Genomic DNA, 23832 nt, shown 5'->3' with positions numbered 1-23832 from the left:
ATTAAGCCTGTCAACTGCTCTATTCAAACTTCTATATGTATTTATTTTTTTCTACTTTGTTCTGTTAACTTCTGAAAGATGTATGCTAAAATCTCCCACTATGATCTTGGTTTATATCACTTTTTAAAAAAATAGTATTAGCTAGATTCTTCCCTTTATGTCAAAGCTATATTGCTAAATGAATTCATATCTATAAATCAATTTACCAAGATGATAATGAAATAGCTCTTTCTTTTAATTAAATGATTTTTTTGCTTTTAATTCTATTGCTATGCCTTCTATTTTTTATTTGCCTGATTAATCTTTTTCTAAACCTTCTAGTCTATGTTTTATGTGCTTCTTGTAAACAGCAAACATTTTTTTCACACTGATTTGAGAGGCTACCTTTTAACAGGTGAATGCAACCATTCTACATTGCATTTCTATTTCTCATGCTTTCTTATAGCTTCTATATTTTCTTTTCCTGCTATATGTTACCTTTAATGAGTTTTCTATGTTCTATTTTTCTTTCTTCCTAATGGTTTTAAACTAAAATATTGTTTCTTTTCTTATAGTAATTATGCTTATCACAAGTATTGCATGTCTAAAAAAGATCAGTTTTATAATTAAGGCAGGTATTGAAATCTGAAGTACAAAATTATCTTTGAAAAGAATTTTGAAAGATACTATCCCACTATCTTTTTGCATCCAGCATTGGTAATTATAGGACTATTTCTGGTTACTACTCTTTCTATCTATCCTCAGTGTTTCTCAACTTACCTTTATTTCTTCCTAATTCTTTGTCCTTCCTTTTGAATTGTTAACTTCAAAAAGCTCCGAAGTTTTCTTTTTTGATGAATACAGTGTCATCTGCATGTGTCTGAGGATATAATTATATCTATTCTGAAGTCTTGTTTTGCTGTCTTTATTAACTCTGATCCCTTGGTGTTACTGTGTCCATTTATGTTTGGTACTCTCCTTCATGACACTAGTTTTCTTAAAATATTTTGTAATTCTGGGTTGTGGCCCTATCTTTATTTGGACTTTAGAGAGATCCTGTTAGTCTATGACTGATTTATGTGATTACAGCAGCATGGAGTAGGGGGGTGAGAGATGTGCCACCTGGGTAGTTAAAATGTATCATTAGTGTTCTTGGGGTTTCCTATTCTTGCTGGATATTGACAACACTGGGAGTACCACCTTGGCTTTTACAGCACCCGCATTGCCTGTTTTTGCATGTCAGACACCAAGAAAAAACTGTACAGGTAGGGAGAAGTAGTTTTACACGTGTGCTTGTCCAGAAGGCTACACAGAAGGCATCCCTCAAATAGCCATTCACACCTTTTGCAATATTCCAATCCTACAAAAAATATCTTAGATTATAGTTCTTATCTGCATTCCGATGCCATTGATCAAGCGCTCTCCATGGTTTTGGCATGTTTCGCTGTTTCCTATCACAGTTGTATTTAATTGGTACTATATATTCTTTAGAGGAAGACAGGAGGATTATTTTTAGGAATGTGTAGTAGCAAAGGGAGGCTACAGCATGTTCTCAATGTACCATCTTGTACTGAAGTTTCAAATATATATGTTTTGGCAGAGATAAATGGACAATATTGCACATAACTTTTAAGGGAAAATGTGCTTTTTTACTATACTTTCCCTTCTACTGAAGTATGATCTCACAATGGTAAGCACAAGGTGTTTATCCAGTAGTTTCTAACTGTAGATGCACATTACTGTCCTGAGAAGCTGCTCAAACATCAAAGTGTATCCCCCTAAATTCTATTTAATTGAACAAGGGTGAGAAACATTGGTACAGTAGTAGAAAAACTGCAGGTTAGGGATCAGACAAATTTGAGTTCAAATCACCACTTACTATGTTCTGTGACTTTAGGCAAGAAGCAACTTCTTGAGCCTTCGTTTCTTCAGCTGTAAATTGGGTTTGCAAAATTGTGGTGAGGACCAGAGATAATATAAGAAAGACTAGTATCATGCACGGCGAATAGTAAATGCTTATTAAATGTTAGCTCTTCTAAGGCCATTTATAAGTAAGTAGGTAAGAAACATGACATAAAGGAGGATCAAGTAAAACAGGACATCCCTTCACATGTCAAAATCTTACAATGACTAAAATTTAATTCCACATGTCACAGGAGCTGACAATTATTACCAGATTTACAAACTGAGCAAGATTATGGGATTTACAGAGTGTTCCTGTCACATATTACCAAACCTCCAGGGTTCTTTTAACATTCTTCTTTCAATGCATCTTTCAAAACCACTCTCTAGAGGATATCACATGACTGCTCAATTCTACATTTCCAAATTTGAGAGAGTAAAATTAGTCAATAATAATGGCAACCTAATTGTATGTTTCTGTTTATATTTTTTCAAATACTTTATGAAAAATAGACGAGCACTTTTAAGTTGCAGGAAATAAGAATAACTAGAAAGCTGTGGATCCCAGGAATTAAAGACACTTTAGTGTTTCCCATGCAGGAAACAATCCAAACCTAATTACAACCAGCTGGAGATAGCTCCACTTTGAGGAGCGCTTAGAGCACTAGCAAAACACAGTGATGCCCATTTGCTGACAAGTAAATGTTCATATCTTTATCATCTGTGTCATTCAGAAACACTCATATGCCACTTGGCAAAACATAACTTCTTAACAAGTAATATTCACTGAATTCTTATAAAAGTTTTAATTCCTTTCCAAATACAACTATTATACTTCACCATTTCAACATTAGAGAAAAATTATTTTCTCTTGTTTCTTTACTAATGTTTATGCTTGGCTGGGTGTGGGGGCTGACACCTGTAATCCCAGCACTCTGGGAGGCCAAGGCAGGAGGATCCTTTGAGTCCAGGAGTTCAAGACCAGCCTAGGCAACAAAGGAAGTCCCCGTCCCTACAAAAAATAAAAAAAATAAGCCTGCTGTAGTGGCTTGTGTCTTTAGTCCCAGTTACCTTGGGAGGGTGAAGTGGGAGGATCTACTTGAGCCCAGGAGGTTGAGGGTGCCATAAGCCTGGGCAACAGAATGAGAATCTGTCTCAAAAGAAAAAAAAAAGTTTCTGTTCATAAATTATTAATGATCATATACATTACAGAATACAGCTCAGTTTTAAAAACTTCATCATAAAAGTAAATCCACAAGTGTAATCATAGTAAAATTGACAACACCACCTTTATTTAGAGACCTAAACTAAACATTAAATGGGCCCAACTATGGCTGAATTCAATATATTTTAACATGGTAAGTCTGACACTAATCCTCAAAAATAAATTCTATGGCCAGTAAGCACATAGAAGAGTGTTCAATTTCATTAATTCTTCAGTGACATGCAAATTAAAATCGTAATTCTGAACCATCCATTCCAGAAAGCAGAATAGGAAGATATACTTTCTATTCATTTTATGAGATCTGCTTTATCATGATCAGGCTAAATGTTTGGGATAATTTGTTTGGCAGGAAAAGATTTTTTTTTTTTTTTTTTTTTTTTTGAGACGGAGTTTTGCTCTTGTTACCCAGGCTGGAGTGCAATGGCGCGATCTCGGGTCACCGCAACCTCCGCCTCCTGGGCTCAGGCGATTCTCCTGCCTCAGCCTCCTGAGTAGCTGGGATTACAGGCACGTGCCACCACGCCCAGCTAATTTTTTGTCTTTTTAGTGGAGACGGGGTTTCACCATGTTGACCAGGATGGTCTCGATCTCTTGACCTCATGATCCACCCGCCTCGGCCTCCCAAAGTGCTGGGATTACAGGCTTGAGCCACTGTGCCCGGCTGAAAAAGATTTTTTTTAAAGAGACAAAACAGGGCTGGGCGCGGTGGCTCAAGCCTGTAATCCCAGCACTTTGGGAGGCTGAGGCGGGTGGATCACGAGGTCAAGAGATCGAGACTATCCTGGTCAACATGGTGAAACCCCGTCTCCACTAAAAAGACAAAAAATTAGCTGGGCGTGGTGGCACGTGCCTGTAATCCCAGCTACTCAGGAGGCTGAGGCAGGAGAATCGCCTGAACCCAGGAGGCGGAGGTTGCGGTGAGCCGAGATTGCGCCATTGCACTCCAGCCTGGGTAACAAGAGCAAAACTCCGTCTCAAAAAAAAAAAAAAAGAGGCAAAACAGTACTAAAAAATCAGTCAAAAAAAGCTATAAATGTTCCTGTTACATATAAGAAGAATAATGCATCACAACCAAGTGGGGTTCATCCTGGGGATATAAGGAAAGTCCAAAATATTTTTAAAAATCAATAAATGCAAACCACTATATTACCAGCTCAAAAAATAAAATCCATATATTCATATCAATTGATATAGAAAATCTGACAAAATTTGACCAAATCCAACAGCCATTCAGAATGAAAACTCTCAGCAAACTGGGAATAGAAGGGAACTTCCACTAAGATTTTCAGCATATACAGAACAGGAATAATGATAGTATAGGCATTCTTGTCTTGCACCCTCTTCAGGAGGACGCAGTCAGTCTCACTATTAAGTATGCTGTTAGCTGTAGGTTTTTTGCAGGTGCTGAAAATCTTAGTGCAACAGACAAGAAAAAAAAAAAGGCATACATATTGGAAAAGAAAAAATAAAACTGTACCTATTTGTATATAACATGACAATGTACCTGAAAAATCCCAAGGAATCTACAAAAAAATTTCTTAGAGTTAATAAGGATTTTAAGATTGCAGGATACATGGTCAACATACAAAAATCAATTATATTTCTATATATAAGCAATATACTAATAGAAACCAAAATTAAAAGAAAATAACTTTCAGATCAGCTCCAAATAAAATAAAATTTAAAAGAAATCCTTGGGTATAAATCTAAAAAAGCAAGTACAGGAGGGGTATGCTGAGAACTATAAAATGCTAATAAAAGAAATCAAAGACCAAAGTAAATGAAGAGACAGACTACGTTCCTCAACTAGAAGACCCAACATGGTAAAGATTTCAATTTTCTTCAAACTAATCTGTAGATTTAATACAATTCCAATCAAACTACTGCTTGTTTTTCACTGAACAATATATCACAAATATTTTTCCACAATGAAATGATAATTTCAAATAGCTACACACACAATTTCTGGATTTATCCTAAAATTAGTTACCCCTTCCTCTGGACTTCATGTTGAGTTCTAGTAGTTTCAATATGTTCCAAATTTCTCTATTTTAAACAGGGTTTAAATATTCTCCTAATTCAATATTTGCATACATCTTTATTAAGATAAATTATTTGAAGTACAATTTTGGATCAAACGGTATGCACACACACACGTATATTTATGCATGTGTATATATTTTTTAAACTTTTGATAATACGTGTTGTTAAAATGCCTCTCGTAAGGTCTTTTACCTTAAATTTTGACTTAAAACTTAACTCCTCTGAAAAACCTCTCCATTTAGCCTTTTCCCACCAATCTCTATTTGGTCTCATAAAATTACTGTACCATTTATTGCACTATTTAAACAATTACTGCTTTAATAAGACATTAAGCCTCTTAGCTATCTGCTCAAAGTGCATGCCTTTTAGAAAATCTAACAGGAGAAAATACACAGGACGATAAACTGATGGGCTATGAAATCACTAACAAAGGTGGCATGAAAAGATAAGGTAGTGGAGTTAAGAGGGCACCCCTTTCTTTTCCATGAAAGGGGTCTATTCTAATTGTTTTTAGATTTTCCTACTTTTAGTTTGTGTGACCATTAAAAGGCAGTAGCTGCAGGTATGGCTTGCATTTTCTGTATTATCTCTGGAATTAGTTACCGAAAGAAGTTCAAGCTATGAAAAATTTTGTCAAGTTCTCCATATCCTCAAAATCCACGTATGCCTTCTCTAGATTTCTATCATGTTTCACTTATAACACATGAAATTGGAGTCAACTGATGTCTTCCAACAAAAAAGTGTAACAATCATTCAGAATTAAATAAGAATAAATTATCAAACTATGCATATTCAGCATTTGACATCACTCACAAATAATGAGCTTGTGCCAATTAGCTAGGCCAAACATTGTAAATATGTTTAAATTAAGAAAAATTAATTACCTCGGTTAATTATGAAAGTCACAATGTGATTGTGCTGCTACCTTTTAGGAATTATTTGCTGAGAACTGCTTTTCCTAGTTTTATTTCTATGCTTCCAGTATATGATTCTAAAATATGGCAGCCTGTGTATTGCTAGATTCTTGCAAATATTAAGCAAATATACAAAAGTAGAAGCATATTTTACATAACCATATGTGTCAGACTAAATCTGAGCCAAGAACGAGAATGAATGCAACTCATATGTGATTTATATTTGACAAATACAAAGATATCATAAGCTGCTGTTTGGAATGCCTACATGTTGTTTCCATGGCAACTGCATACACATTTTCCTCATAACACACAGCCATCTTCATTCTTTACATCCCATTATTTATTTCTTTCCACTCTCAGGAAAGCCTAATTTATTCCCCAGGAAAATCAATCAATGATTTTCTTAATCAATAGCATTTGAAGAGTAGGTGGCACAGTTCTTTTTATGGAAAAGCAATTTCCACCAACACTCTTGCTATGTGATAGAAGGCGGAGGGAAAATAAAAGTAGTACTTTCTTTAAGGAAAGTGTGAGTACAAGTTGCAATGAATAATCCCTCAAAGAGAAATGAGAATGTGTCTTAGAAACCCACAGATGGGCTGCACATGGAGGCTCACGCCTGTAATCTCAGCACTTTGGGAGGTCAAGGCAGGTGTATCACCTGAGGTCAGTTTGAGACTAGCCTGACCAACACAGAGAAACCCCCTCTATACTAAAAATACAAAATTAGCCAGGCGTGGTGGCGCGTGCCTGTAATTCCAACTACTCAGGAGGCTGAGGCAGTGGAATCGCTTGAACTTGGGAGGCAGAGGTTGCAGTGAGCCGAGATTGCATCATTGCACTCCAGCCTGACGCAATCAGAGTGAAACTCCGTCTCAAAAAAAAAAAAAAAAAAAAGAAAGGAACCTACAGATGGTTGGCAAAGGCGATCACATTCAACTCCTACTTCTCTTTTCCACATGTGTGGAATATGATGAAGACTCCTTTATGAAAACAAAACTATCTTTCATTCCTACAGAGTTTGGTAGTCTTTGAAAAGATACCTTTTCTGTGTGATAGAGACTGTATAGAATGGCTAGCAACTACAGGCAAAAGACTATCCCACTTTAAAGCAGATCAAATGACAGCAAAAAGAGGATAAAAAGAAACCACATCAAGTTCTTTCACTTCATCTATTCTTTGAGACTGAGATTACTACAGACTTAAGTGGCAGCAGATGGAAGAGATCTCATATTGGAGTTCAGCTATCAAATTAACAACAATTTCTCAAAGTCCTCAAAGGGACAGTGGATACATTAACATTTCTCCATGCTCAGAATACTCCATCCTTTAGCTTCCCTCTGCACTTGGAGCTCACCGGGCTGGTCAGGGAAGCCGATCAGGATGAGTACAGGCATTTACTGCCCTCTCCTCTGGGCTCTCCTGGTCACAATGGCATTTATTATTGTTTTGTTATTGCTTACATGATTTCCTTAAGGGACTTTTTTTTTTTTTTTTTTTTTTTGAGACGGAGTTTTGCTCTGTCACCCAGGCTAGAGTGCAGTGGCACAATCTCGGCTCACTGAGGCCTCTACCTCCTGGGTTCAAGCAATTCTTGTGCCTCAGCCTCCCAAGTAGCTAGGACTACAGGCATGTACCACCACACCTGCTAATTTTTGTATTTTTAGTAGAGACAGAGTTTCACCATGTTCGTCAGGCTAGTCTCAAAACACCTGACCTCAAGTGATCCACCTGCCTCAGCCTTAGGTGTGAGTCACCATGCCTGGCCTCAGAGGACCTTTATAACACCCTCCCAATCTAACACAATGTTCTGTGAATTGTAGGGTGCTTAATAAGCAAGTGCAATAAAAAATATTTATTCATAATGTATATACATTTTTTACAATTCATAATGTCTCTCAGTCGAAATGCTGAACTGCCTTCTAATAATTCCCCCTACCATTCTGATGTTTCGATTCTCTTCAAGACAGTCTTATTTCTTCCTCTACGTCTACAAAGTGAATCTCCTAATAATCTTTTTCATTTATTTCTAAGGTCTATGTTAAGGTACAGGTCAAGTATCTTTTGTATCTTTTTGTTTTTGGTTTTAAATGAATGCCTGTTACCTAGGCATGAAGCACATGCCTGCCATCCCAGGTACTTGGGAGGCTGAGGTGGGAGGATCATCTGAGCCCATGACATCAAGGTTGCAGTGAGTCATGATCATGACACTGTACTCTAGCCTGGGAAACAGAGCAAGACTCTGTTTCAAACAATTTTCAAAAAGGATTATCTAACTGCTCTTGTACCATTTGTTGAAAAAACTCACCATTTTGGGCAGCACAGTGGCTCATACCTGTAATCCCAGCACTTCGGGAGGTCAAGGCGAGTGGATTGCCTAAGGTCAGGAGTTTAAGACTAGCCTGGCCAACACGGCGAAACCCCGTCTCTACTAAAAATACAAAATTAGTTAGGCATGGTGGCACATGCATGTAATCCCAGCTACTTGGGAGGCTGAGGCAGAATTGCTTGAGAATCACTTGAACCTGGGAGGTGGAGGTAGAGGTGTGCTGAGATGGTGCCACTGAACTACAGCCTGTGCAACAAGAGAAAACTGCACCTCAAAAAAAAAAAAAAAAAAAAAATCTAAATTTCTAGTGTGCAAATTAAAAATTCTGTGAATTGCATAATTAGAAATCCAATTCTATTCTCTCTTCAAAATCACAGTAGTTTTTAAATTTTGGAGACAATCAGCTTGGCTAGGGCCAGAAAAATATGTAAATGTAGATGGTCTTCTATGTACCTCTTGGATGTGTTATATAATTTCTCAACTGGGCTAGGTGGAAGAATCAGTGCAGTTCTTTTATAGTGTAGAGAGGTAAAGTTCTAATCAAATCTGTTTCTTGATAATATTATAATCCTGAAAACAAATCTGTTAGTAAAAAAGTGGAAATTTATGATTAGAAAAACTTTGTCATACTATCTGTGGATTTCAATGACCCTATCCACAATTACCAAATACCACTGACAGATGGATTTAAATAGAATTAGGAGTTTGATAAGGTGTGGTAAAAGTATTGCAGTAAAGATTTTAACAATGGTGTTTGTTTCCATTTTTGTAATGAAACTGTGGTTATATAAGGTTATTGAAGCAGGCCAGGCGCAGTGGTTCACACTTGTAATCTCAGCACTTTGGGAGGCTGAGGCAGGCAGATCACAAGGTCAAGATATCGAGATCATCCTGGCTAACATAGTGAAACCTCCTCTCTACTAAAAATGCAAAAAAAAAAAAAAAAAAAAATCACCTGGACGTGGCAGCACGCACCTGTAGTCCCAGCTACTTGGGAGGCTGAGGTAGGAGAACAGCTTGAACCCAGGAGGCGGAGGATGCAGTGAGCCAAGATCCAAGATTATGCCCCTGCACTCCAGGCTGGTGACAGAGTAAGACTATCTCAAAACAAAAAATTAATTAATTAATTAAATTAAAAAGATTATTGAAGCAGATATAATTTTATTTATTTATTTGTTTATTTTTAAGATGGAGTTTACTCAGTAGCCCAGGATGGAGTGCAACGGCACAACCTTGGCTCACTGCAACCTCTGCCTCCCAGGTTCAAGTGATTTTCCTGCCTCAGCCTCCCGAGTAGCTTGGGACTACAGGTGCTCACTACCATACCCAGCTAACTTTTAGCAAAGTCGGGGTTTCGCCATGTTGGCCACACTGGTCTCCTGACCTTAAGTGATCCACCCACCTCAGCCTCCCAAAGTGTTGGGATTACAGGCATGAGCCACTGCATCTGGCCCTGAAGCAAACATAATTAAATAGATACAATTAAATCAATCAGAGAGGCAGGGAAATCTGGTGACTTTCACTATATTATCTCACCTGCATGAGTTAACAACGGCACTTTGACTTCTGCCGTGTTTTAAAAGTTCCTTTCTTCAACTTCTAAATTTTTTAAATAGTTGAGGACTAGAAAGAATTTATTGGATATTTTAAAAGGATTCATGTGGCTACATGGCTACCAGTGATTAGGCCACAAAAAAGTTCCAATAATGACGCAAGTAGAGGTTTTAAACCACAATTAGATGACTTTTTAAAGAAATCACTGTTAAGATATTTTTAATCAAGGTTAATGGTTAGCACAGGGAAGAATAATTAGAACATTCATTCTTTGGTATATAATTTCTCCTGTCTTATATTTGTCACTATGAAACAGGTTCTGCATTCCTTATAATCATTAGAACTAGTTCGTGATGCAATTTGATAGACTTTTTACATCTCCTGCATTTCAAAGCAAGGAACTAGTTCAGTCCATCATACCCATTCACAATCAAAACATAGTGACTCAAGCAGACAAATGATTATCTCTCAAAATCAAATTAATAGAAATCCAATGAATAAGAGTTATAATTGTTCACTAGGATTTCATTTAAAAAACTGGAAAAATTTGAATCTTTACAAAACATGCATTGGAGTAATTCTGGCCTAAGACCAAGAGGATTTAAGAATGATAAAGAATCTTAAGCTTTCATATAATTGCTTTCTACTCTACTTGAAATCAAATAGTATTTTTCAATTTTACAAGAAGAAAAAATCTTATCCTTTAAAACTTCCCTCTCCTTTCCTATTCTGGATTCTTGTCCATTTTTTAACTCCCAATTCTTTCAAGATGATTTTTAAAAGCTAGAGAGAAAGAGAGGCAAAAGAGAAAATAAAGATTATATTAAAATAAGATATCTAGAGACCAGATGTCAAATAAGGAAAACAAAATATGAAATAAAGTTCAAAAAATAACACTAAAAAACCTTTGTATATTGAATAGGAACTACTGCCTATGTTGCTTATTTCTATGAAACGAAAAAAATATTTGTTGAAGGATGTGAAGTGGAGGTGGGACTTGACTCCAGAAGTCGGGCTCAGACATGGGACCAGATAGAGGACTAGCTAAAATTGGGGTGTCAGGGGAGACAGCAGCCTTCAGTCATGCCGCGTGAATTTACTGTTGCAATGGTAACACCTAGAAGTTACTGCCTCTTTCCGTGGCAATGACCCTATGATTGCTACTCTTTCCCTAGAAATTTTTGCATAAACCAACCATTAATCTGCATGCAGTTAAAAGTGGGTATAAATACGACTACAAAGCTACCCTGAGCTGCTGCTGTCTACCTACAAAGTACCCCTGCTTTGCAGCAGCAATCACAGAGCTGTGACACCACTGGACGGGTAACACTGCCTGTTCAATAAAGCTGTTTGCTTCTACCTCTGGCTTGCCCTTGAATTCTTGCCTATGCAAAGCTGAGATCCCTTGTGGGATAAGCTTTGGGCAGGCAAGGTTTGAGGTTCACTTTCCCTGCATCAGATGGACTTACAGATATACTAGTATTTGTCATATTCTTTCTTAAATAAACTTACATTTACAAATTAACAAGTTTATAACTAGGGGAAAAGCAATCCATTAAGGACCAAAGCCTGATTATGCTAAGTAAGTAAGTAAATTTTCAGCTTTACCTATAGTTTGGCATTCAAGTTAAACATTTAAACTTAAAAAGGAATTCCTTCCAGTTATCTAAAGCTCTTGGTGAAAATGTAACATGTTAGGAGAATTCCGGTTACCATTTAAATCGGAAGCACTTCATTCATTCTGGTGATAAAGGTGGCTTTAGCAGCTAGCATAACATTCCTTCCAAATTTCAAGGTGCTCTGGGTCTTTCCAAGATGAATGTCCTCTCTTCTTTGCCTCTCATTCCTTAGTTTCTGAAGATAGCTTACTGTAAGAGAAAAAAATAAAGCAAAACTAGAGAGAAATATCGTTTCAAATATACTGGACATCATTTTTTAGATATTCCTAATATCACCCTCATTCAACAGTTACAATTCATCTAATATATAAAAAAAAAATCTCTTCTTTACTTAGGTGGAGACACACATAGAACCTCACACACTCGAGAACTCCCCATGGCATACCAAACAACTGGTAACTTACAAGAATGGAAAGAACACTGATACACTTGAAATTTTCTAAGTCTTCATTTGTTTTTTGTAGAGACTTATTCTGCTAGAAGCATATGAATATTAATTTAATGACAAGTCATTAAATTAGAACTTTATAAAAATATGATTCTAAGGGCTACAATGTTCAACTTCAGTATAGCCTCTCTAAAATATCAAAAGCAGGTATCTCCAACTGTAAATATTTCAGTAGCCATTCTGCAGTTTTAGTTTAGACTCTAGTATCATTTTTAATTTGGTTTTTAAAAATATCATCCAAAATCAAATGAATAAATGTCTACCTATTTCTGATTCTTGGGCATCCATTTTAATGCATGTTCAAAACTGACCCAATCCCTAATTTCTTCCACTATGACACCAAACACAAGGAAAATAACTGAGTTATTGAAATACTATATATAAGAGGATGTATATAGATTATGTGCAAACACTACATTTTATATAAAGAATCTTAGCATCTGTGAATTTTGGTATGCATGGGGGATAGCCCTGGAGCCAATCTCCTGAGGCACTGAGGATGACTGTAATTCCATTTATTATAATATTCTTTTGCTAATGTGATCATATATTATACCTCTACATATATTACAAGCCTCATAATGATACCATTCAACTTTTGTTTTAAAAAGTCAGCTTTCTTTTAAAGAAAGTGACAGAGGAAAAAAAAAAAGAAAATCCAATTGTATTAATCATTCTTGCTGGTATTCATTTCTTCTTGTAGAACTGAGTTTCTATCTGGTATCACTGCCTTTCAGCTTAGAAACTCCTAGTAGTTCTTACACTGTATGTCTATTAATAATAAATATCTTAAGTTTTTAAAATCTAAAATTGTCTTATTTTACCTTCATTTTTAAATGACATTTTCACTGGATAGTGCATTTAGACTTAAAGGTTTTTTTCTTTTTCCTTACAACTCTTTAATGACGTCATTCCATAATTTTTTGTCTTCAATTGTAAGTCAGCTGTCACTAATATTATTGCTATCCTGTATTTAATGCTTCTTTTGTTTCCTGGGTATTTTGAAGATTTTTCTCTTTATCTTTGGACTTTATTTTTTATTTCTCTGAGATGGAGTTTTGCTCTTTTGCCCAGGCTAAAGTGGCATAATATTGGCTTACTGCAAACTTCACCCTCTGAGTTCCAGCAATTCTCCTGTCTCAGCCTCCCGAGTAGTTGGGATTATAGGTACCGGCCAGCACGCCTGGCTAATTTTTCTATTTTTAGTAGAGACAGGGTTTTGCCATGTTGGCCAGGCTGGTCTCAAATGCCTGACCTCAGGTGATCCACCTGCCTTGGTCTCCCAAAGTGCTAGAATTACGGGTGTGAGCCACCGTGCCTGGCCTATCTTTGGACTTTAGTAGTGTAACTATTATATGTCTAGATTTGATTTTCTTTGTATTTATACAAATCATAGAGTTAGTAATTGGAGTTTATTACCTTGCTTCTGGGATTTATGTTTTTACCTAATATGGGGAACTTTTAGCACTTATTTCTTTTAAAAAAATCATTCTGTCCCATATTTTCTCTTCCTCTCGGGGATTCCAATACACATAAGTTTGACTGCTTATTATTTCACAGGTTATTGAGGATATGCTCTTTTTAAAAATCTTTTTTCTCTTTATTCTTATTTTAAAAAATTTTTAAATTTTTTAACCACATGAGGAGCAGTGAGTATTTATTATTTTGTTTGTTTGTTTTGGAGGCGGGGTCTCACTCTGTCATCCAGGCTGGAGTGCAGCGGCATAATCACGACTCACTGCATCCTTGACTTCCTAGGCTCATGCAATCCTCCTGCCTCAGCCTCTTGAGTAGCTGAAACTACAGTTACATGCCACCATGCTCTGCTAATTTTTACATTTTTTTGTAGAAACTAGGTCTCGCTATGTTGCCCAGGCTAGTCCTGAACTCCTGGTCTCAAGCTATCTTCCCCCATCAGCCTTCCAAAATGCTAGAATTACAGGTGTGAGCCACCATGCCTGGCTGATATACTTTTATTTATTCATCCTTCCAACCAACCACATGTGAATTATGTACTTAGGAACTACTGTGTGAAAGGCAGTGTTCTAAGTACTAGAGATAGAGAAACAATTAAAATGCACATTTTCTGCTCTCATAGAGTTTACTTTCTAGTACAGAAAGATGGACAAATAATAAATGAATTTCAGAGATGATAAATGCTCTGAAAAAAATAAAATTGAGTGTTACAAAGATAATGGGAATGTGAAGATGCTGTTTTAGAGAAACATAAACTAAAACTCTCTGGGGAGATGATGTCAAGTTGAAATGAAATAAAATAAGACAGACATGTAAACATTTAGGAGTAGAGTTTTCCAGATATAGGGTACACACGTCATAAGATAGGAAGGAGTATATAATGCTCTTTAAAAAAAGTTTCTGAATTATTAAAATAATAAAATAGCAATTTGTGAGAAGATAACCTTGAATATCACAGCACTATCATGCCCAAAATTTAAAAATTGGCCTGATTTTAAACCTATTTACTAATTATTCCTGTGTAACAACAATAAAATAACAATTATTTTAAATTGTTAACTAATTTTCTAACAAAGGAAATTGTTTTTGGGTTCTGACTTTCCATTTATTTAAAGCTTCTGCTAGTACTAATTCTTATTTTTATTTCATATTTGAAAACAAAAGTTCTTCTCTCCCTGCATTAGAAAAGAAAGAAGTTGCCTTTCTGTTTTATTTCTAGACAATGTTACAATGTGTTGGGAAAATATCACAAAGACATGCAAACAAGAATAGTATTCCCCAAATGTGCAGCTATATGCAACTATGTCACCACCCATTTATGATGCAATAGCAGCACTCACCTAAATTAAGCCTACGCCCTTTCTTCCAGAACTTCCATGGTACTGGATTTTGGCTACTGGTAAAGAACAACATCAACTATACATCTTAAGGAGGAAGAAAAGAATATACACTTATGATGATAGAATATGAACTGCATAGTCGTTGTTCTGAAGTAGGGCTTGAATTAACGCTATGGATATGGTACCAAACAGAATAGAAGGATGCACAGTTCAATCCTGCTTCAGATAGATATTAGAAGACAAATCTGGAGCATTCCAACAGGAGACCAACCAGAACACTAAGCCCCATCAGGTAGAATAAAGAAAATATGCTTTGAAATGTATTTTGTGTTCTAACTGGCTAATAAGGTTATGTGAAAGACATTATAGAAACACAGGTAATGCAGAAAAGAGGCTATAGTCTCAAGACTGTGAACTAAGAAGAAAAAAAATCCAGAATCTTTTAAGTTGGGACAGCATGAAGTTAAATATAAGGTGAAGGGAGTTTTGTCTATGAGTACCAGGCCAACTTCATCAAAAAATGACTAAATTCAGGATAAAGAACTATATACTAATTTGGGAACATTAATAGGATAAGCATAATAAAACAAAAATAGGGAGGAAGGAATTTAGCCTTTCGTGACTGAAAAACATAAAATGTGCAAACTTGGTAGTAAGACAAATTAGACACTAGCCTCAATTCCCCAACTGGTTGAAGGAATTCTGACCCTATAAAATCTTTCAAACCTTTGACACTATATAATCTTTCAAAGCCCTACACTTTGTGTGTTCTTATTTGCTATTTAACCTAACAGTAGGGAATCATTTCAGGTAAAAACATCATTTAGAATGAAAATACAATGGTCTACTAGGAATCTCACAGCCTACTGAGCAGCTTTTTAATCATAAAGTAGGAGTTGTCAAGCCTTACCCATAGGTCAAATCCACCCTACCACCTGCTTATATATGGCTTGCTAGGTAAAAATATTTTTTACATTTTTAAAGAGTTGAAAAAAATCAAAAGGAGAAATTTTGAGACATAAAAACTAGATGAAATTCAAATTTCATGGTCCCTAAATAAAGTTTTATCAGAATACAACCAGCTCATTTGTTTATATATTGTCTATGGCTGATTTTTTTTTTTTTTTTTTTACCATAAAGGAAGAGTTAAGTAGCTGTTATAGGAACAAAATGCCTACAAAGTCCAAAATATACATTATTTGGTCCCTTACAGATAATATTTGCCAAATGTCTAACACAATCTACATTCAACATGCTAGTCTCTAAAATTTTAGAATTCATATTTTAAAAGACTAGATTAAATGGTTCATTTTAGTACTTACATACTGGTAATGCTATTCCTTCATATTTATAATGAAATGTTAATAATTTTATATTTCAAATTACTATCCCATAAGAGACAATTTATATACTCAAGAAATCCATTTTCCTGATTCATAAAATTTATTAAGTATGATATATCCTTTTCTTCTGATCAGTTTCTGATTCAGAGTTTGTAATGGACTCTCTACACTGAAAAATAAAGAATAGTTCCCATGGCAAACACAGTTCATTTATAACAATATTGAGAAAAAGTAAGTCAATGGTTAAGTGTTAACAATTTCTTGGGAGCTTCTGAATTTTGCAAAGGTGTTAGCATTAAAACCCATTCTAGAATGATTCAACTTCTGCTTCTGACCATGAGGGAGTGAACAGTTACAGGACGATCCTTTCACCATAAACAACTAGTCATACAGCATAAAATACTGGAAAGGACTATTTTCAGACAGGCAGTGGGGTACTGTGATCCCTAAGAAAACAGAAACAAGGGGAGTCCTACCATCAACTCAGGCTCTCAGCCAGGAAGAAATGTACCACTTTCGTACAGGGAGGAAGAACTCAGAGCCTGGCAATCTTGTTTACTTGGAGACAGACAGACAGTACAAGGAGGCCGAGAGGGCTAGAATTTATGCGGCAGAATTCCAGAGAGGAGGGAGATAGCTAACCTAATCTGAATAAGGGTTCTCCTGAGTGTTTCACTGAAACCTTTACAATAAGAAGGGTAAAATTTTTTCAGACCAGAGAAGAACATCTAAGGAAAGACTGTTACCACAGAGTTACAATACAAAGATTCACAGACCTGACATAGGATCAAGAATTCAACAAGCTCCCTTTAGCAAGAAGGGAAAAACCCGCATATACAAAGCAATCAGCAGGGACCGCAGAAGGGCCAAACCACTGAAGTAGCGGGAAAGTGGCCCTAGAATAAAGACTACTCTAGATATGGCTGAAAGGAGTGTTTAAGCCTAGAACTGAGCAAACTAATGTGTACTTAACAAAAATGCTTTTCAGGAAGAAGTCCAACATTCTTTAAAGATATACAAGAAGATTAAGGACTCAAGTATTTAAATTCATAAATATTTGTCATTTAATTAAAAAATTACTGGACATAATAAGAATCCGGGAAATGTGGCCCATAATCAGAAAAATATCAGTCAATAGAAAGAAACCCAGAAATGACAGAATTGTCAGGCAAAGACATTAAAAGGGCTGTAGTAATTATGTTCTATATTCAAAGATGTAAATGAATAAAGGAATATAAGTGGAGAGAGAAATGGAGGATTTTCAAAAAGAACCAAAAAATAACTTCTAGAGATAAAAAATATATCTACAAATGAATACTTCACTAGATAGATAAGCAGTACTTTATACACAGAAGAAAAAGAAGGTAGTGAATTTGAAAACACAGCAATATAATTTACCCAAAAGGAAACTCAGAAAGAAAAAAATTACTGTGAGAGAAATACTGTTGTAAAGGTCTTACATTATATGAGAAGTGGCATAATATTATATAATGATAGATTATATAATATGGTAGATTATATAAAAGAATACTGTTGTAAAGGTCTCACATTACATGAGAAGTGGCATAATATTACGTAATGGCAGATTATATAATATGCTAGATTATATAAGAGAATACTGTTGTAAAGGTCTTACATTATATGAGAAGTGGTATAATATTATGTAATGGCAGATTATAATAAGTTAAAGAGGCATATTATAAATTATAAAGCAATCAGTAAAATAAGTAGAACAAAGCCAATAAGGAAACAACTGAGCCAACAGCAGAGGTTAAATAGAATCCCAAAGCATATTTAATTCAAAGGAAGGATTAATAGACAACCAACGGTAAGATGATAGAAACCTAATCCTATCAGCAACACATTAAATATAAATCATATAAATATAAATATTTCAATTAGAAGACATAACAAAGCAAGAACCAAATATATGCTGTCTATAGGAGTCATATACTAAAGTAAGAAAATAAGTTAAAAGTAAAAGGATTATTAGTTGGGTGCAGTGGTAGGGGCCTGAAATCCCAGCTACTAGGGAGGCTGAAGCAGGAGAATCGCTTGAAGCTGGGAGGTGAAGGTTGTAGTGAGCCAAGGTTGCACCATCACACTCCAGCCTGGGCAACAACAGTGAAACTTAGGTCTCAAAAAAAAAAAAAAAAAAGTAAAAGGATGAAGATATGCCATGTAAACTGAAATATTAAGAAAGCTGGCAGAGATGTAATTATACCAGACAATTATACTACATTGAAAATATATATATTATCAGAGACACTGAGGGACATTTCATAATGATCAAGGGGTAAATTTATTAGAAGACAGAACAATTCTAAATGTGTATGTACACAATACCAGACCTACAAAATACATGAAGGAAAAACTGACAGAACTGAAGGGAGAAAAAAACAGTAACAGTCGGAGACATCAACGTTCTCTTATTAACTGAAGAACAAATATGATAAAAATGCAGCAAGGATAAAGAAGACTTAAGCAGCACTCTCAACTGAATTGCAATCTATAAAATATTTCAATCCACAAAACCAAAATATAAATTTTTATAATGTGCATGAAACATTTGCCAAGATAGGCAGTGCACCAATTGAGAAATAAGTCTTGCAAATTAAAAGAATTGAAACTATGCACACTGCCTTATCATAATGGAATTAGAATTCAATAAGTGAAAGATAACTAGAAAATTTCAAAATATTTAGAAATCAAGGAATATATTTCTGAAATAATCTATGGACAAAATAAGAAATTACAAGGGAAATTAGAAAATATTTTCAGCTAAATGAAAATAAAAATCCAACATATAAAAGTTTGTAAAATGCTGTTACAAAGGTGCTTTGAGGAAATTTATAGTTTTCTATTCCTTTATTAGGGAAGAAAAGGTCTATACTCAATTATCTAACCTCACACCATAGGAAGCTAGAAAAAAGGAGCAAATTAAGCCCAAGTAAATACAGAGTAACAAAATAACAAAAAAGGGGGAAAAAAAAGATACCTGAAAAGTAGAGAAAAATCAATAAAACTAAAAACTGGTTGAGAGAAAATTAATGAATTTGGTAAACCTCTAGCTAGACTGAATAAAGGAGAAGAAATGGAAATCACCAATATTAGGAATGAAAGGAGAGACTATTACTAAAGATTCAACAGACATTAAAAAGAAAAAGAGACTGTTGTGAATTATTTTATGCCAATACATTTGACAACTAAGATAAAATGAACAAATTCCTTAAAAGATACAGATTATCAATACTGACTTAAGAAGAGGTCATCTGAAATCTACAAAACAAATACTGTGACTATTAAGCAATTTTAGCAAGATTGCAGAATAGAAAGTTAATATACAAATATCTATTATATTTCTTTAGTACAAGTAGAAATTTAAAAATGTTTAAGTATCATTTATAATAGCATTGAAAATATAAAATATTAAATTTATTAAAGAATTAGAATTTGTAATTTAAAACTTTCCCCAAAAAGAAAACTCCAGCTCCCAAAAGTTTTGTTGGGAATTCTATATCAAACATTTAAATTAAGAATACCAATCCCACATAAATTCTTCCAGAGAGCAGAGAAGAAAACACTTCCAACTGATGTTATAATAATCAGTATTGGAATGATCCCAAAACTAGGGAAAAAAATTCAAAAAAATCCCTAAACCACACATCAATATCTCTCTTAAACATAGATACAAAAAGAAAATCCTTAAAAATAGCAAATCAAATTTAGCAATATATAAAAAGGAATGCAAGGTTGATTCTACATCTCAAACAAATTAACCATTGTATTAGTCCATTCTCACATTGCTATAAAGACCTACCTAAGACTGAATTACATATGAAGAAAAGAAGTTTAACTGACTCGCAGTTCCACAGGCTGCACAGGAAGCATGGAGGGGAGGCCTCAGGAAACTTACAATCATGGCAGATGGTGAAAAGGAAGCAGGCACATTTTCACATGGCAGAGCAAGAGAAACGTAGCAAAGGGGGAAGTGCCACACACTTTTAAATATTCAGATCTCATGAGAACTCACTATCACGAGAACAGCAAGGGGAAAAGTCAGCACCTGTGATCACCTCCTACCAGGCCACTCCTCCATCAGTGTTGGAGTGTTACAATTTCACAAATTGGAGGATTACAATTTGACATGAGATTTGGGTGGAGACGCAGAGTCAAACCATAAGAGCCATATGAACAGAATCAAGGAGAAAACCAATTGTTTTCATTTCAAGAGATAAAGCGGAAAAAGGCATTTAACAAATTTCAATACTTGAAGAAATGCAGAATAGAAAAGAACTTCATTAATTTTTAAAAGAGCATCTGTAAAAACTATATAGCCAACATCATACTTAACAGTGAAAAACCAAATGATTTTCTCCTAACATTGGGAACCAGCCAAAGACGTTCACTTCTATTCAGCATTACAGTAGAGGTCATAGCTATTGTAATAAGAGAAAAATAATGAAAAGCATAAAGATGGGAAAGAAATAAGTTAAAATGCCTTTATTTGCAGAAGACGTGATTATATACATAAAATCCTAAAGAAACCTACAAAACAAATACTACAACTGTTGATTGACTTCAGCAAGACTGCAAAGTAGAAAGTCAACATACAAATATCTATTTCTATATCTAACAACAAGTAAAAATGTTAAATACCATTGATAATAGCACTAAAAAACATGAAAAACTTGCGTTAGACAAATTAACAAAATATGTGGAAGGCTTATAAAACAAAAGCTTAAAAAACACTATTTGTCTATTAAAGAAAACTGAAATCAATGAAGGAATGTATCAGGTTAATAGACTGGAAGACTCAACATTATTAATGTGGCAATTCTCCCCAAATTAGTCTATAGATTGAGTCCAATACCAATCAAAATCCTAGGTTTTATTCATAAAAACGTACAAGCTGGTTCTAAAATATGTATGGCATATGTCTTTCTGTGCCTGACTTATTTGTCTTAACAGAATGTCCTCCAGTTCCATCTATGTTGTTACAAATAATAGTATTTCATTCTTTTTTGTGGTTGAATAATATGCCATTGGGTATATGTACCACATTTTTAAAATTCATTCATCTATTGACTGACACTTAATGTTAAGTGAAATGTACCAGGCACAGAAAGCCAAACATTACATGTTCTCACTGTTACACAGCAATTTAAAACATTGATCTCAAGGAAGCAGAGCGAGGAATGATGGTTACCAGAGGCTTGGAAAGGTAGTGGAGGGTGGAGGATAGATGGTTGGTTAATGAGTACAAAAATATAGTTAGAGGCTGGTGTAGTGGTTCATGCCTGTAATCCCGGCACTTTGGGGAGGTTTAGGTGGGCAGATTACTTGAGGTCAGGAGTTTGGGACCTGCCTGGCCAACAGAGTGAAGCCCCATTGCTACTAAAAATACAAAAATTAGCCAGGCATGGTGGCACATGCTTGTCATCCCAGTTACTCGTGAGGCTGAGGCTGGAGAAACACTTGAACCCAGGAGGCCGAGGTTGCAGTGAGCCGAGATCACGCCACTGCCCAATCTGGGCACCTCCATCTCAAAAAAAAACCTTTTTAAATGCAAAAATATAGTTATATAGTAGAAATAAGATCTAGTGTTTCGTAACACAACAGGGAGACTATAGTTAACAATAATTTACTTTATATTTTAACATAACTAGAGGATTAGATTCAGAATGCTACCAACACACACACAAAAAAAGATAAATGTTTGAGATGATGGAGATACAAATTACCCTGATTTGATCATTACACATTGTATGCTTGTATCAAAATATTACATGTATCCCATTAAAAATGTATAACTATTGTATATGCATAACAATTTTTTAAATGTATATGAAAATCCAAATGAATAAATACTTTTGAAAATAAAGAATAAAGTATGAATATTTATAATAATGGATCTCTAGATTTACAACTAAGCTAGAGTAATTGGGATAGTTTGGTCATGGTCCACAGATAAACACATAAATGGAACATAATAGAGAAGGCAAAAGCAGAACTACAAATAAATGCTAAATTGATTTTCAACAAAAGTATCAAGATAATAAGGGAAGATATTTTCAACAAATGGTGTAGAACAAGAGGCTATTTACCTAGCATGAAAACGAACTCTCTCTTTACCTCACACCATATATAGAAACTCAAAATGCAACATAAACCTAAAAGTGAAACTACGAAACTTCAAGGAAAAAAAATAGGAAATGATTTTATGACCTTAGGACAAAGAGAAGCCATAAAAATCCAAACCAAAACTCACCTCATAAACTGTAATTTATCAAAACTAACAATTTCTGCTGTTTCAAAAATATAACTAGAAATGGCCAGTAAGTACATGAAACAATTAAAACCGTAAGATACCATTTCATATACACAGAAAGAATAAATTTAGCAAGACTGACAATTTCAAACACTGGCAAGAATGTCTAACTGTGGTGTCCATTTCAGTAGCTACTGTATCTGATGGTGCAAATACAGAACATTTTTTATCATTGCAGAAAGTTCTATAGGACAACAATGATATAGAGCATCTGAAATGCTCATAAACTGCTGCTAGGAATGGAAAATTTTATCAATATTTTAAAAAAGTTTGGCAGCTTCTTCCAAAGTTTAAAACGAAATTTACAAACTTACCAAAGAACCGAACAATTTCATTCCTAAGTATGTATTTACTCAACAGAGTTGGTATCATCAGAGGCCTAATATGAAGCTGAAACTCTCACCCCTGGCCAGAATAGGCACCTCCTGCCAAATGCAGAGGAGGATGATTAGAACTCTGAACTTACACCCCTACTTGACAATAATGAGGCAACATCCTTTTCTCCTGCCAGGATACTATTAAAAGAGACCTGCCAAAACAGAAGCCTTAAATGAAGTGCAAAATCTCATTACATAATGTCCAAAATGTCCAGGTTTTGACTGAAAACCATTCATCATATCAAGAATCAGGAAAATCATAACTAGAATGAGAAAAGACAATCAATGGATACCAACACCAAGATAACACAGACATAAGAATTATCTCACAGGGAGGAAAATGGCAGATAGAAGGCAGGACTAACTTCAGCTCCCACTTGGATGGATACAGCAGCACGTGGAGACCCACATCATGAACTTTGGCTCCAACGACTACCGAAGGAACATACCAGGAAAGCCGAGATAATGCACAGACCCTTTGAAGGAGCTGGACTGCCGCTGTAGACTCTGTGGGACAGCCAAGGAACTGTGAGTCAGCTTGCTTTCTCAGCTGGGAGGATTGTGGCCTGGGGCAAGTTCTCAGCCCTCCTCACTGGCTGCCTGGAAATAAACTCTGTGCTGTTGGTGGGGGGTCACAGTGGGAATGGGACTAGCCTTTTGGGCTCTGGGCTGCATGGGAGCACTGTGAGGACTGTTGCTGCTGGCATTCCCCACTTCCCTGGCAAACTGTGTGATGCAGCAAAGGCAGCCACAATCGTTCTGGGAACATGACTGCACTAGCCTGGGAAACACACCTCTATCCCCCACAGCAGGCACATCAATCCCTGCCCAAGGAGAATTTAAGCGTAGACACACCTAACCCTGTCCACACCTGATGGTCCTGCTGGTA

The 23832-nt window shown here is 35.5% G+C and overlaps 1 protein-coding gene across 16 annotated transcripts in view; it reads right to left on the bottom strand.

Annotated features, from left to right (window-relative positions):
* Positions 1–23832, bottom strand: part of PEAK1 (pseudopodium enriched atypical kinase 1) — a 300593-nt gene that overhangs the window by 128851 nt on the left and 147910 nt on the right. For 11 of the 16 annotated variants that reach the window (XM_074392604.1, XM_074392608.1, XM_074392609.1 and 8 more), the window contains one exon: positions 11663–11817. The gene's annotated coding sequence lies outside the window, so the exon portion shown is untranslated. Of the gene's footprint in view, positions 1–1858; positions 1912–2952; positions 3032–11662; positions 11818–23832 lie in introns of those variants that run through there. The other 5 variants (XM_074392605.1, XM_074392607.1, XM_074392610.1 and 2 more) reach the window with 2 other exon arrangements.

This window comes from Saimiri boliviensis, chromosome 2 (genome assembly GCF_048565385.1).
Source record: "Saimiri boliviensis isolate mSaiBol1 chromosome 2, mSaiBol1.pri, whole genome shotgun sequence".
NCBI lineage: Eukaryota > Metazoa > Chordata > Mammalia > Primates > Cebidae > Saimiri > Saimiri boliviensis.
Note: the sequence above shows the minus strand (reverse complement) of the source record. Positions and strands in the feature narration are given on the sequence as shown.